A 13377-nucleotide genomic window follows, 5' to 3' on the forward strand; every position below is an offset into this window, starting at 1 on the left:
ACAATGCTTTAGAAAGGCGGACTAAAGCAGCCCATACACTCAGCCGATTTTCTGGCCGACCGATCGATCGCGATCGATCGATCGATCGATCGATCGCAAATCGGTTGGCCAATCGACCGATCGACGGCCGATTTCGATCGATTTCGATGGATTTCCATCGAACTAGCAGGGTGGAAAATTTAGGTCGATCTGATGAGATTGCTTATCAGTTTGCATTGGCCTTAATGGAAATCTGATGGCAAAAAAATGCCATCAGATCGAATTTCAACAGATTTCAAACTGAAATCTATTGGAATTCTATCCTGGTAAAAAATGTTCTAAAAACGCATCAGATAGATCATCAGATGCATTTCTTATCTGTCTGCTGCCAATCTGACGAGTGTATGGGCACCTTAAAGCTGGCCACTAACGGTCCAATTTCTAGCGAAAAATCGCTCGAGCAATCAGAAATTCTGATCGGATTGGTTGTAAATAATCTCCATTGGTGGACACAATCGATTATGAACGAGTGAAAAAAATGTCGCCCGAATGAATTTTCGTCGAACGAAAATTTGGATTTTCTTGGTGGTCGTGATAGATAGGAAGCAATGATTGGTTAGTTGATGGTGTAGTGAACGATTTTTCGTCCGATCAGAATTTCTGATCGCTCGAACGATTTTTCGCTAGAAATTGGACCGTTAGTGGCCAGCTTAAGGAAGTGCTACGTACAGATATAAATGTGAGTCTGTTCTATCCAATATGATGTACCAGATGTAAACTTTAAATGTTCATCTAACTGCTCACAGTGCCTAGACTACAATATGTGTATTGCCATTCAGACCTTTTTTTGTCTGGAGGTGGTCTTTAAGTGGGGGGAGGTAAATTTAGGCAGCAGGAGTGGGGGTTATTGTTAGGCATTAGGTGGGAAGGGGTAGTTTTAGGCATGTGGGGGGGGGGGGGGGGGGGTTTAGTGTTAGGCATTAGATGGGGAGAATAGTTTTGGACACTTCAAATGGGGGGGGGGGGGGGGGAGGTAACATGTTAGGCATTACATGGGGGGTTTGCTTTAGGCATAAGTGCATAGTAAAATATCAGTAATGTAAACTACCAATATTTTTACTAGAGGCACCACCCAGCGCCTGACTCATGCAGCAGCGCTGCAATACAAACTCCTCCAGCTGCCCTTTGCTAGGAGTACTTGGCCTATCTCAGAGCTAAATGCTCTTCATACACCATACACAAGGGAGTAGCAAAGCATTAAGACTGGACATTACGGAATGCAGCCGTGTAGGTTTAATGGTATTTAGCTTCAGAAATAGCAGCTATTACTTTGACATAAGGACATATGGAGCCCATTGTATCTGGCTTCTATTAGCCCCGAGTCTACCTGTGAAATGTCTGCTTTAACAGCAGCGTCAGAAGACTTCAAGGCGAAGGCTTAATGGGACGCGTCTCCTGACCCCTTCCTCACTTCACGTCTTGTGCTAAGGAGAGAGGGTGTCCGGGGAGCCAACCCTTATTCCTAATATAATGTGTTTAATTAGTTATTTATGACCGCGCGGTTGGTGATTAATGCATCCCAGGAGGATGAAATTAGGCCGTGACTTTGGGAACATAAGTACCTCTGGAAAACACGTGCGTAACATGTTAGCGGACCCCGGCGCGTTATTTGGCTACCTATAAATATTCATAGAAAGGTAGTAAAAATAATTATCATTTAAAATGCTGCTTTTACTCCTCCAATGGAAAAGAAAACAATGGAGGAAATGTACTGACTAGAATAATGTTTAAACTAAACCTCTAATTTACTACTTGGGGTCCGCAGCTCCGGCGTTTGTCGAAGGGTCACCATACATAAATTATAAGCTGGTTTCGATTTCAAAAAAATTATTCATGAAACTTAAAGGGGCACTATGGCGAAAAATTGTAAAATTTAAAATATGTGCAAACAAACAAATAAGAAGTATGGTTTTTCAAGAGTAAAATGAGCCATAAATTACATTTCTCTTATGTTGCTGTCACTTACAGTAGGTAGTAGAAATCTGCCAGAAGCGACAGGTTTTGAATAGTCCATCTCTTCATGGGGGGATTCGCTGGGATTTATTTATTTTCAAAAGCACTGAATGTCAGTTGCTCCGTCCAACTGCCAAAAAACTGTGTAGCGAGCAGGGAAGCAGGCCAGTATCATTGTTTAAAACCTTTTTAGGGAACATCTTTATAAAGAATAAAAGCCTGGCTGACAATACCCTACGAAGAGATGGACTAGTCGCTTCTGTCAGATTTCTACTACCTACTGTAAGTGACAGCAACATAGGAAAAAAGTAATGTATGGCTATTTTACTCTGGAAAAAACGTACTTCTTATTTGTCTGTTTGCACATATTTAACATTTTTCGCAATAGTGCCCCTTTAAACTCCCTGGCGTTTTATTAAGATCGCCAGGGCGGCTGCGGGAGGGTTTTTTGTTAATTAAAAAAAAACTATTACATGCAGCCAACTGAAAGTTGGCTGCATGAAAGCCCACTAGAGGGTGCTCTGGATGCGTTCTTCTGATCGCCTCCGGTGATCAGAAGTAACAAGGAAGGCCGCAATGAGCAGCCTTCCTTGTTTCGCTTACCTCGTCGCCATGGCGACGAACAGAGTGACATCATGGACGTCAGCCGACGTCCTGACGTCAGCCGCCTCCGATCCAGCCCTTAGCGCTGGCCGGAACTGTTTGTTCCGGCTACGCTGGGCTCGGGCGGCTGAGGGGACCCTCTTTCGCCGCTGCACGCGGCGGATCGCCGTGCTGCAGCGGCGATCAGGTAGCACACGCGGCTGGCAAAGTGCCGGCTGCGTGTGCTCCTTTTTATTTCATCAAAATCGGCCCAGCAGGGTCTGAGCTACACCCTCCGGCGGTAATGGACGAGCGCTAAGGAGGTTAAAGAGGAGCTTCAGCAAAAAAAATTAAATCAATATATTTCAAAGTGAGAAGTCTAAAAATAGAATATAGACCAAAAAATGATTGATATTCATTGTGTAATTTGTTCATATTGTTTGACCCACAATCAGCCTGCATGTAATCCTCTTTACTACTAGCAGACAAGAAAAAAACTAGACAGCACCAACTGCCATTATCTATAACCACACCCCCTAACAATGCAATAGGCTAAAAGTTTTTGTTTTTTTTTATAGATATACATATGCACAGAGGGAGATACTGGTTGCTCGGCAGTTAGAAACGGCTGTTCTTTCTCACAATGTGACAAGGTTCACAGACAGGAAACTGTCAGGATCTAGATCCTGACATCACACTGTGGGAGGGGTTTCACCACAATATCTATTCGAGAAAAGGTAAAGATTTCTCATAGGAAAGGAGGCATCAGCTACTGATTGAGATTAATTTCAATCCTTGATTGCAGTTCCTCTTTAAGGTTTAGTGAGGTTTAAAGGAAACTTGGCAGATATCTGGGAAACAGTAGAGCCTAAGCATATAATAAAAACATGATGGAATATATTAAGAAAATATCAGTGAAGTTTCTTTCAACCGATAGTATCGGTACTTCCAACCGATTGTGGGCATTGCGCAATTAGAGCGACACACGTTACATAAGTAATGCGCACATTGCCAGGGTACTGCGCCATAGCATAGAGCATGGTACTCTGGCAACGTGCATGCTACTTAGGTAATGCAGGTTGCGCTAATTGCGCAATGCCCACTAACTTTCAGAAGTACCAGAAAAATTGCAGAGGCAGAGCCCTTAAAGAGGAACTCCAGTGAACATTTTACTGTTGGCAGGTGATGTAGTTGCTGCATGGTTTTTGGCAGTTGGAAAAAGCTGTAAACAGCTATTTCCCACAAGGCAACAAGGTTCACAGACAGGAAACTGCCAAAAGTACGAACTTTTCTTGTGGGAGGGGTTACTTGTGGGATGGGTTTCACCACAATATCAGTCATACAGCATCCCCTGATGGTCTGTTTGTGAAAAGGAATAGATTTCTCATGTAAAAGGGGGTATCAGCTACTGATTGGGATAAAGTTCAATTTTTGGTCGGAGTTTCTCTTTAACCAGTACACTATCCAGCCACGGCTTCTTGTCAAAGAGACTTTTCGATAGTATCCCTTTAACCAGTACACTATCCAGCCACTGCTTCTTGTCAAAGGGCCTTTTCGGGTGCTGGTTGCATGCTAATTTGCCTGAATAGTACCTTGCTATTCTCATTCCTTATCACCAGGTTGCTCAGAACACTCCCTAAATAGGTTATTTGACAGAAAAGGCAAAGAAAGTAATATTTTGAAACAAAATAAGGCATTATGTACTTTGCACAAAATGATTTAGGCATTCTATAGAAGGCCTGTATGTCCTACTCTGCCTGTACTATATAGATATCACAGCCATGTCCGGCATAGAACCGGCGTGTCGCACTGCCATGAACGGCTATCGCAGCGGGATTAAGTCACTTCCTCCTGCGTTGATGTGCCGGATTTATTTGGATTTATGCAGCAATAAGTGCTCAACTTTAATAAGCAGCCCAGCAGATGTGTAATGTGCTGCTTCACGTCTCGGCCCATTACTATGAGCTGCTCATAAGGACAGGCGTGACGTCCCCACCAACATCTGCTCTTCATGCTCACTTAGGAACAAGTGGGAATAACTTGGTGCTCATTATAAAGATGGCAAGAATAAAACATACCATAAATAAATACAGTACATACCACAAACACAACACTCACATTGTGGGTCCTGTGCAACAGGGACCCAGAATAGATGAAATTGCCTTGAGGCCACTACAAGTGCCAGCATACCAATAGCAGATGCTGTGGCTCATAGATAATGCTTCTGCTTTCTGACGGGCACCTCATGAGTTTGAATCCTGCATACCAATGCGCATAAGGTCTGCAACAATCATCAACACAAAGAGGTGCACAGGACTATCGAAAAAAGGACGGTATTCAGTGTGATGGAAATACAGCTTTCTGTGGTGTCAATCAACTTTCTACAGCTCCAGACTGGGATCCAGAGCGTTGAGGATTGCAAAACGAACCTTCACACCCAGGTGGCCGCTCCTTCAGTTAGCTCCCATCTGGACGAGGGTTTCGGACCATCTCCACCAGGACCGCTAGGCATAGGAACTCTTTTTCCCCACCGTTGTCAACCTCTTGAACTCTATTAAGCAGCAGGACTGCAGCCACAGACGGTTCCTCCCGATAGACTGACTATTAAAACACTGCACCTTGTTATGTATGGCTTCTTGTTTAAATTGTTTCCATTGTGTCTCTGTGTTACTATCCTTGTGTTACTATCCTTGTTAACGCTGCTATTATTATTTTTCGGACTACTTTTCATACCTTTTTATTTTCATTCTGAGCTGTATTGTGCCAAACCCAATTCCGTGCATGATCCAGTTGTGTTTGGCGAATAAATCGGATTCTGATACCAATAAGTGAAACCTTTTCAAGATGCCCACTCTCTAGTCCTCACCGGCTTCAGCTCTATGCACTTATCAGTGGTCGCAACCTCTTAACCCATTCGCGTTCCGTCGTTTTCACGTGAGAAATGTTCACCTCCCATTCATTAGCCTATAACTTTATCACTACTTATCACAATGAACTGATCTATATCTTGTTTTTTCCGCCACCAATTAGGCTTTCTTTGGGGGGTACATTTTGCTAAGAGCCACTTTACTGTAAATGCATTTTAACAGGAATAATAAGAAAAAAATGGAAAAATTCATTATTTCTCAGTTTTCAGCCATTATAGTTTTAAAATAATACATGCCTCCATAATTAAAACTCACATATTGTATTTGCCCATATGTCCCGGTTATTACACCGTTAAAATTATGTCCCTATAACAATGTATGGTGACAATATTTTATTTGGAAATAAAGGTGCATTTTTTCCATTTTGCATCTATCACTATTTACAAGTTTAAAATAAAAAAAAATAGAAATATTTCATCTTTACATTGATATTTAAAAAGTTTAGACCCTTAGGTAAATATTTACATGTTTTTTTTTTTTTTATTCTAATGTTCTTTTTTTTATAGTAAACATTGTATTTGGGTAGTTTTGGGAGGGTGGGAGGTAAACAATAGATTTATAATGTAAATGTGTGTTAATTTTAATTTTTTTTTCTTTTCAGTTGTAGTATTACTTTTTGGCCACAAGATGGCGGCCATGAGTTTGTTTACATGACGTCACTCTAAGCGTAACACACGCTTAGAGTGACGCATCGGGGAGGGAACAGCCATAAAAAGCACAGCTTCCGAGAGAAGCTGTCGCTTTTTCAGCGGGGGAGAGGAATCAGTGATCGGGCACCATAGCCCGATACATTGATTCCGTGGCTACCGAATCCGCGGCCGGGAGCGCACGTGCATGCGCGCGATCAGCCGCGGTAGCGCGCATGGTTCCTGGACGTAGTTTCTACGTCCAGGAACCAAAATAGGTTAATCTATCTGGGTCCCTGTTGCACAGGACTCATGATGTGAATGTTTTTATGGTTTTATGATTTGTTTTACTCAATAGAATACCCAAGCAGCTCTGGGTGACCCAAAACCACTAGGAAAGTACAGGGGACTAAAAGAGACCGAACAGCCCTCTTACTCAAAAGCCATGTTCAGTGTAGTTTGCCTTCTTAAAACAGTAGGCATTTGCGATAATTCAGCTTTAAGTGAGCGAATGTGGTCTCCCACAATGCATCATTACTGAATATGCAAATTATCTCTATATGCCCTGAAAGCCAGGCTAGCATCCAGAACCGCTGGTGTATAATATAGCAAGCCTATAGCTTATACAATTTACAGAGCTACATCAACCCAACATGCAGACAGTCTGTTTTGGACTGTTGGTCCTCATCAGTGCACGGCTGGGATGGATATGGCTCTATAGGACAGCCCATTGGAAAGCCGCTACTGCTCCTGCGCAGGAACGCAGAAGGTAGATATTTACATGGCCGCTGTTCGGGGGTTGCCAGCACTGGATCCCGAAGAGTGAAGAGGATGGGGAAAGCCTCATTAGGATCCAGAGGCTTCCCGCTCCCGAAGTAAGTACCCCCCGGGGCTGTTTTATTTATTCTTTTACAGATTTTGTTATGAGAGCATTACTGAAGACACATTTCTGACCTTCTCTCTCCAACAGGGACAGAGACAGCAACAAATAATAACCATTTGTGCATACTGTGGAAGAGTGGGGAACATATTTCAGGTTTTTATTGCTCTTCCTCATTTCCTATCCCCGGGACCACCAGAGCTCACACTGTATTACTTTTATTAGCACTGGGTGTACATAGAGGTCACAGGGACAGAGAGAGAGAGAAATTCATTCCAATGAGGCCACATGACAGCAATAAAAAGAAGGAGCCTCTAACCCCTTTCTACAGTAGAGTCTCGGTTATCCGGCACCGACGGGGATTGGCTGATACAGGATAATTGTGCTTTCTGATTGCTCGAGACTCAATATTAAAAATAGGCAGAGCTAATACACTACTATACCCCACTCTATATACATACCTACTAAGCATTAAATGTTAAATACAGTAACAAAGTATATTCACCTTTGGGGCGGTGTGGAATCCAGTCTTTAAAGTGTACCTGAGATCAATCAAAAGAAAATAAATATACCGTATATACTCGCAAGCAAGCCGAATTTTTGACCCCCCAAAAGTGGGCCAAAAGTTGGGGGGTCGGCTTGCTTGCGAGTCATGTGTGGGTGGGTGGGTGGATAGGTGCTGTCCCTCCCCGCTCCCCCCGCGGCCACCGCTGCTATTACCTTAGGCGGCGCCGCTGCCTCTATCCCCGTCCTCCTCCGGTAACTCATTCACAGCAGCGCGCCCCCCGCTGCTGTGATGACGCAGGAAACCATAGAGAGCGGTTCCCATAGTAACGGCATCACGCTACAGGAAGCCGCTCTCTATGGTTTCCTCGTCATCACAGCAGCGAGAGGCGCGCTGCTGTGAATGAGTTACTACCGGAGGAGGACGGGGATAGAGGAAGCGGCGCCGCCTGAGGTAATAGCAGCAGCGGCGGCCGCAGGGGGAGCGGGGAGGGACAGCACCTACCCACCCATACTGGGGCATTATGCTAGCTATATGGGGCACTATACTAGCTATAATGGGGCACTATACTAGCTATACTGGGGGCACTATACTAGCTATACTGGGGGCACTATACTAGCTATACTGGGGGCACTATACTAGCTATACTGGGGGCACTATACTAGCTATACTGGGGGCACTATACTAGCTATACTGGGGGCACTATACTAGCTATACTGGGGGCACTATACTAGCTATAATGGGGCACTATACTAGCTATACTGGGGGCACTATACTAGCTATACTGGGGGCACTATACTAGCTATACTGGGGGCACTATACTAGCTATACTGGGGGCACTATACTAGCTATACTGGGGGCACTATACTAGCTATACTGGGGGGCACTATACTAGCTATACTGGGGGCACTATACTAGCTATAATGGGGCACTATACTAGCTATACTGGGGGCACTATACTAGCTATACTGGGGGCACTATACTAGCTATACTGGGGGCACTATACTAGCTATACTGGGGGCACTATACTAGCTATACTGGGGGCACTATACTAACTATACTGAGCACTATACTAGCTAAACTGGGGCACTTCACTAGCTATACTGAGCACTATACTAGCTATACTGAGCACTATACTAGCTATACTGGGGCATTTTACTAGCTATACTGAGTACTACCTACCTATACTGAGCACTATACTAGCTAAACTGGGGCACTTCACTAGCTATAATGAGCACTATACTAGCTATACTGAGCACTATACTAGCTATACTGGGACATACTGGGGGGATCACGCGGCCAGCGTTTCCTACCCCCGGCTTACATGAGGGTCAATCATTTTTTCCTGTTTTTTGGGGTAAAAGTGGGGGGGTCGGCTTACATGCGGGTCGGCTTGCTTGCGAGTATATACGGTAGACATGTGGGGCTTCCTCCAGCCCCCTTCAGGCTAATCAGTCCCTCACCGTCCTCCTCCGCTGCCTAGAACCTCCGGTAGATGCCCGGTTATCTCGGCCAGTCGGGACAAGTCAGCACAGAACGATGAGGGCGTGCACGTGGCAGGGCCGCGCATGCGCAATACGGCCCAACTGGCTGAGAGAACGGCGAAGGTGGACGGCGAAGGACCTATTCACCTGAAGGGGGCTGGAGGAAGTCCCAGGTATGTATGAATTTTTTCTTTTGATTGATCTCAGGTTACCTACAAGCACAGCAGAGCCTACAAACCGCCTAAGAGGTTAACCTTCACCACTGTGAGTACTGCCGGCGATTTGTGCTGGTTAGTTGAGACTGCTAGTTAGTCGAGTTCCAAATAACTGGGACTCCACTGTATAGTGTCAGGAACAAAAATACTTTTTATACTATAAATATACCCAGGGTCAGATTTACCATAAGGCACTGTAGGCACGTGCCTAAAGGCACTTGATGAAAGAAAGGCAGCTTACTCTGCTCCTCGAGGACTCCCTCCTTCCTTCCTTCCTTATGCAGAGTCTTGAGCAGAGTGTAAATGGGAGGTTACTCACCTGGCTCTCGGCATTCCACTGATATAGTTACATAGTTATTTGGGTTGAAAAAAGACATATGTCCATCGAGTTCAACCAGAGAACAAAGTACAACACCAGCCTGCTCCCTCACATATCCCTGCTGATCCAGAGGAAGGCGAAAAACCCTTACAAGGCATGGTCCAATTAGCCCCAAAAGGGAATAAATTCCTTCCCGACTCTAGATGGCAATCAGATAAAATCCCTGGATCAACATCATTAGGCATTGCCTAGTAATTGTAGCCATGGATGTCTTTCAACGCAAGGAAAGCATCTAAGCCCCCTTTAAATGCAGGTATAGAGTTTGCCATAACTACTTCCTGTGGCAATGCATTCCCCATCTTAATCACTCTTACTGTAAAGAACCCTTTCCTAAATAAATGGCTAAAACGTTTTTCCTCAATGCGCAGATCATGTCCTCTAGTCCTTTGAGAAGGCCTAGAGACAAAAAGCTCATCCACCAAGCTTTTATATTGCCCTCTGATGTATTTATACATGTAATTAGATCCCCTCTAAGGCGTCTTTTCTCTAGACTAAATAAACCAAGTTTATCTAACCTTTCTTGGTAAGTGAGACCTTCCATCCCACAGTATCAATTTTGTTGCTCGTCTCTGCACCTGCTCTAAAGCTGCAATATCTTTCCTGTAATGTGGTGCCCAGAACTGAATTCCATATTCCAGATAAGATATCCCTTCAGAGGGGGACAACTTAACACTGAGGGTACCTCTGGCTACCTAATACTAAGGGCCACCTGTAGCTACCTACAGTATATGATGGAAAGGGAAGTAAGGGAGAAGTGACGGCTACAGTGCAGTTTGGCGGGGGTTTCTTAGTTCACGGAGGGCGAAGTCTTGGGTGCCAGGACATCCGTGCCTATAGGCTCCTGTGATGTAAATCCAGGCCTGCAAACACCAAACTTATATACGACAGTATATACCCCTCTAAAGTCTTTGAGCTGGAGTCCTGTGACCTCCGTGGAAACTCTCTATGCCCTGGAAACAAGGGACACTTTGAGATCACCCATTACAATGACTGATTCCTCACTTTCTGCCCTGAGACGTTATGTATAGCTCTCCAGTGAACAGAAGTGTTCAATGCTAGACCGACAGATGGGGATCACTGAATATTATGAACTACTTGGCTGAGGTTCATCAGGGGTCAACACATGTTGCATGGAAAGGAGAGAACTCTGGCGGAGAGACCCTGAGGTCATGACATAACTTAAAGTGAGCCCTCGAGGACAGAAATACAGGCAATGCCATTGCTGAAGGTGTTATAAAGAAGCAAGCTCTGGTGCTGTCACCCACATCCTGGCTCCACTGTCTAGTGCATGCAGCCAGAGAAACCTGAAATGTCTGAATTCCCACTACGCGTTCCATGAACATGACTGATCAAGATATGAATGGACTGTTTAGGTAGATGCTCATAATTATTGTTAAATGTCTTCATATGACCTTCTTCTCTCACCTGAAGCATAGTGCTAGCAACCACATGGGGCAAGAACCTGGAAGAGGAGTCCAGACACAGTGGCGGACGGCGTAGAAATATAAAGTATTAATGCATGGGCCCTGAGGGGAGATGAAGGGGGGGGGGGGGCTGGAAGGGGGGTACATGTACACTAGGGAGGAAGTGGGACAGCGGCCAGGGCAGCGAGGCAACGAGACGGCGTCACACCGACTGCCAAAAGAGTTCATGCTGAAACTGGTCAGGAATCTGCCTGAGGGTTATGGAGGCCAACAGATCGCTCTCCGATCAGATGTGATCAGAGAGAGATCTGTCTATTGCTGCCAAAATCGGTAGATGTATGGGCACCTTGACTGACCACCAGACTGACCATTAGATAAATCCCTCTCTGATCGAATCTGATCAAAGCGAGATCTATTGCCTGTCCACACACTACACACTGATTTCCAATAGATTTCATAATGAAATCTATTGGAAATCGTTCTAGTGAGTCTACATGCATTCCCTGGTGGGACAATTCTTGGCCTCCTCCGGTATTCATGGTCATCGTGAGTGCCTGTACCACGTGACACTGGCACAGGTAGCAATAACACTACACTGGTCAGACACCATTACTGCTGCGCACCCAATCGTACTCTTGCGATTGAGATTTAACAGCATTCCTGATCGATCCTTTGGACCCATTTTAGCTGGAAATTGATCAAAAGATTGATCGGGTGCTCTTCTTGTGGCACCAATTCTCCTCTTATTCGATAAAATTATTGGATTAAGAGGTCAATCAGCCTACAAAATCCAGCAATGTACGGACTAATGCTAACCCCCCCCCCCCCCATCCTCTAAAGGTACCTACTAACAATAATATAATGTGATGAACGATCATTTACAAACGATTCTTCGTATGAACAATCGGAAACGATCGTTTGGAACCACTAATGGATGAAAATCTAACCAATCCGATCAGATTAACGAAATCGATCTAATTTCTGTATCGATTTCATTAATCTGATCGGATTGGTTAGGAGAGTTTTGTCCATTAGTACCCCAAACAATCATTTCCGATCGTTTATATGAGGAATCGTTCATAAACGATCATTCAGTAAATTCTGTCATTAGTATCCACCTTAACAGTAATATTAAGTAAAAGAGAATAGCAGGCAAAGATTTAAATGAATTGATGCAGCTTGATTTATTGTAACATGGTTATAGTCAGATACAGAGGAAGCCCCCCGAGGGTGAGCGCTCCCCCCACCTTACAGCTGTTTCATGCGGCATAGCCCGCATCATCAGAGGTACTGAGACAGCGGATGCAGGGAGGCCATTGCAGACGCCGAACACTCCACTAAATGCCGTCCTGCGTCATCTGGCCCGCCCACTCCTCACCTGTCCCATCCCACCTGCACACGTCATTCCAAACAGGCTGCATCATCAAGGAATGGTCCATAGTACTTGCCTAACCAAACAACACATAGACTAACCTCCCTGCTGCTTGCTGCAATACGACACTATGCGGACAGTTTATGAAACCAGAACTCCTATTCTGACTCCAGGGACCCAAAATTGCTCCAACTCCTTGACTTTGATTCCTTAGTATAATACTTACTAGGACTGTGGAGTTGGTACAAAAATCATCCGACTCCTCAAGTTAATGAAACCACCAACTCAGACTCCAACTCCGACTCGTGGTACCCAAAATTCCACAGACTTCCAAATTCCCAAGACTCCATAGCCCTGCATTTGCACTTGTGTAGAAAGGACAGGAGCACAGGAAAATTGCATTGCAATCGTGGTGCTATGTGATTTTGTTTGCCATTCGGCAATTCAATTTTTTCCGCTCTCCAGCTGAAAATTGCAATTGGGTCATAAACCACTTGAAAAATCACATCGGAAACACCGGCAGTGGGTATATGTGAAATTGTGATTTAGTGGGAAAACTGCCCTAAATGAATTGGAGGCTTTATCGGTATTAAGTCAATAGATCACTGGTAGATTGAATCAAAATGATCATATCTGCTGTAAATAATGACATGTGTTCCTAGTTGTATGTCAGCAGCTGCAATGAGAAAGCAATTAAAGGACAACGGTCGTGAAAAATTGTAAAATTTAAAATACATGTAAATACAAACAAATAAGAAGTACATTTTTTCAGAGTAAAATGAGCCATAAATTACTTTTCTCTTATGTTGCTCTTATGTTGCTACAGTAGGTAGTAGACATCTAACAGAACTGATAAGTTTTGGACTAGTCCATGTCTTCATTGGGGATTCTCAGAATGGCCTTTATTCTTTATAAAATCGCTCCCTGAAAATGAAAATTACAAAGATGCTGGCCAACCTCCCTGCTCCCTTTTTTGACAGTTGGATTGAGC

General features: G+C 44.3%; 1 protein-coding gene across 4 annotated transcripts in view; it reads right to left on the reverse strand.

Annotated features, from left to right (window-relative positions):
* Positions 1-13377, reverse strand: part of ROR1 (receptor tyrosine kinase like orphan receptor 1) — a 428674-nt gene that overhangs the window by 129624 nt on the left and 285673 nt on the right. The window contains exon 1 of one of the 4 annotated variants that reach the window (XM_068239319.1): positions 2006-2085. The exons of the other annotated variants lie outside the window; for them this stretch is intronic. The gene's annotated coding sequence lies outside the window, so the exon portion shown is untranslated. Of the gene's footprint in view, positions 1-2005; positions 2086-13377 lie in introns of those variants that run through there. 4 annotated transcript variants of the gene reach the window in all.

Source organism: Hyperolius riggenbachi, chromosome 6 (genome assembly GCF_040937935.1).
Source record: "Hyperolius riggenbachi isolate aHypRig1 chromosome 6, aHypRig1.pri, whole genome shotgun sequence".
Lineage (NCBI taxonomy): Eukaryota > Metazoa > Chordata > Amphibia > Anura > Hyperoliidae > Hyperolius > Hyperolius riggenbachi.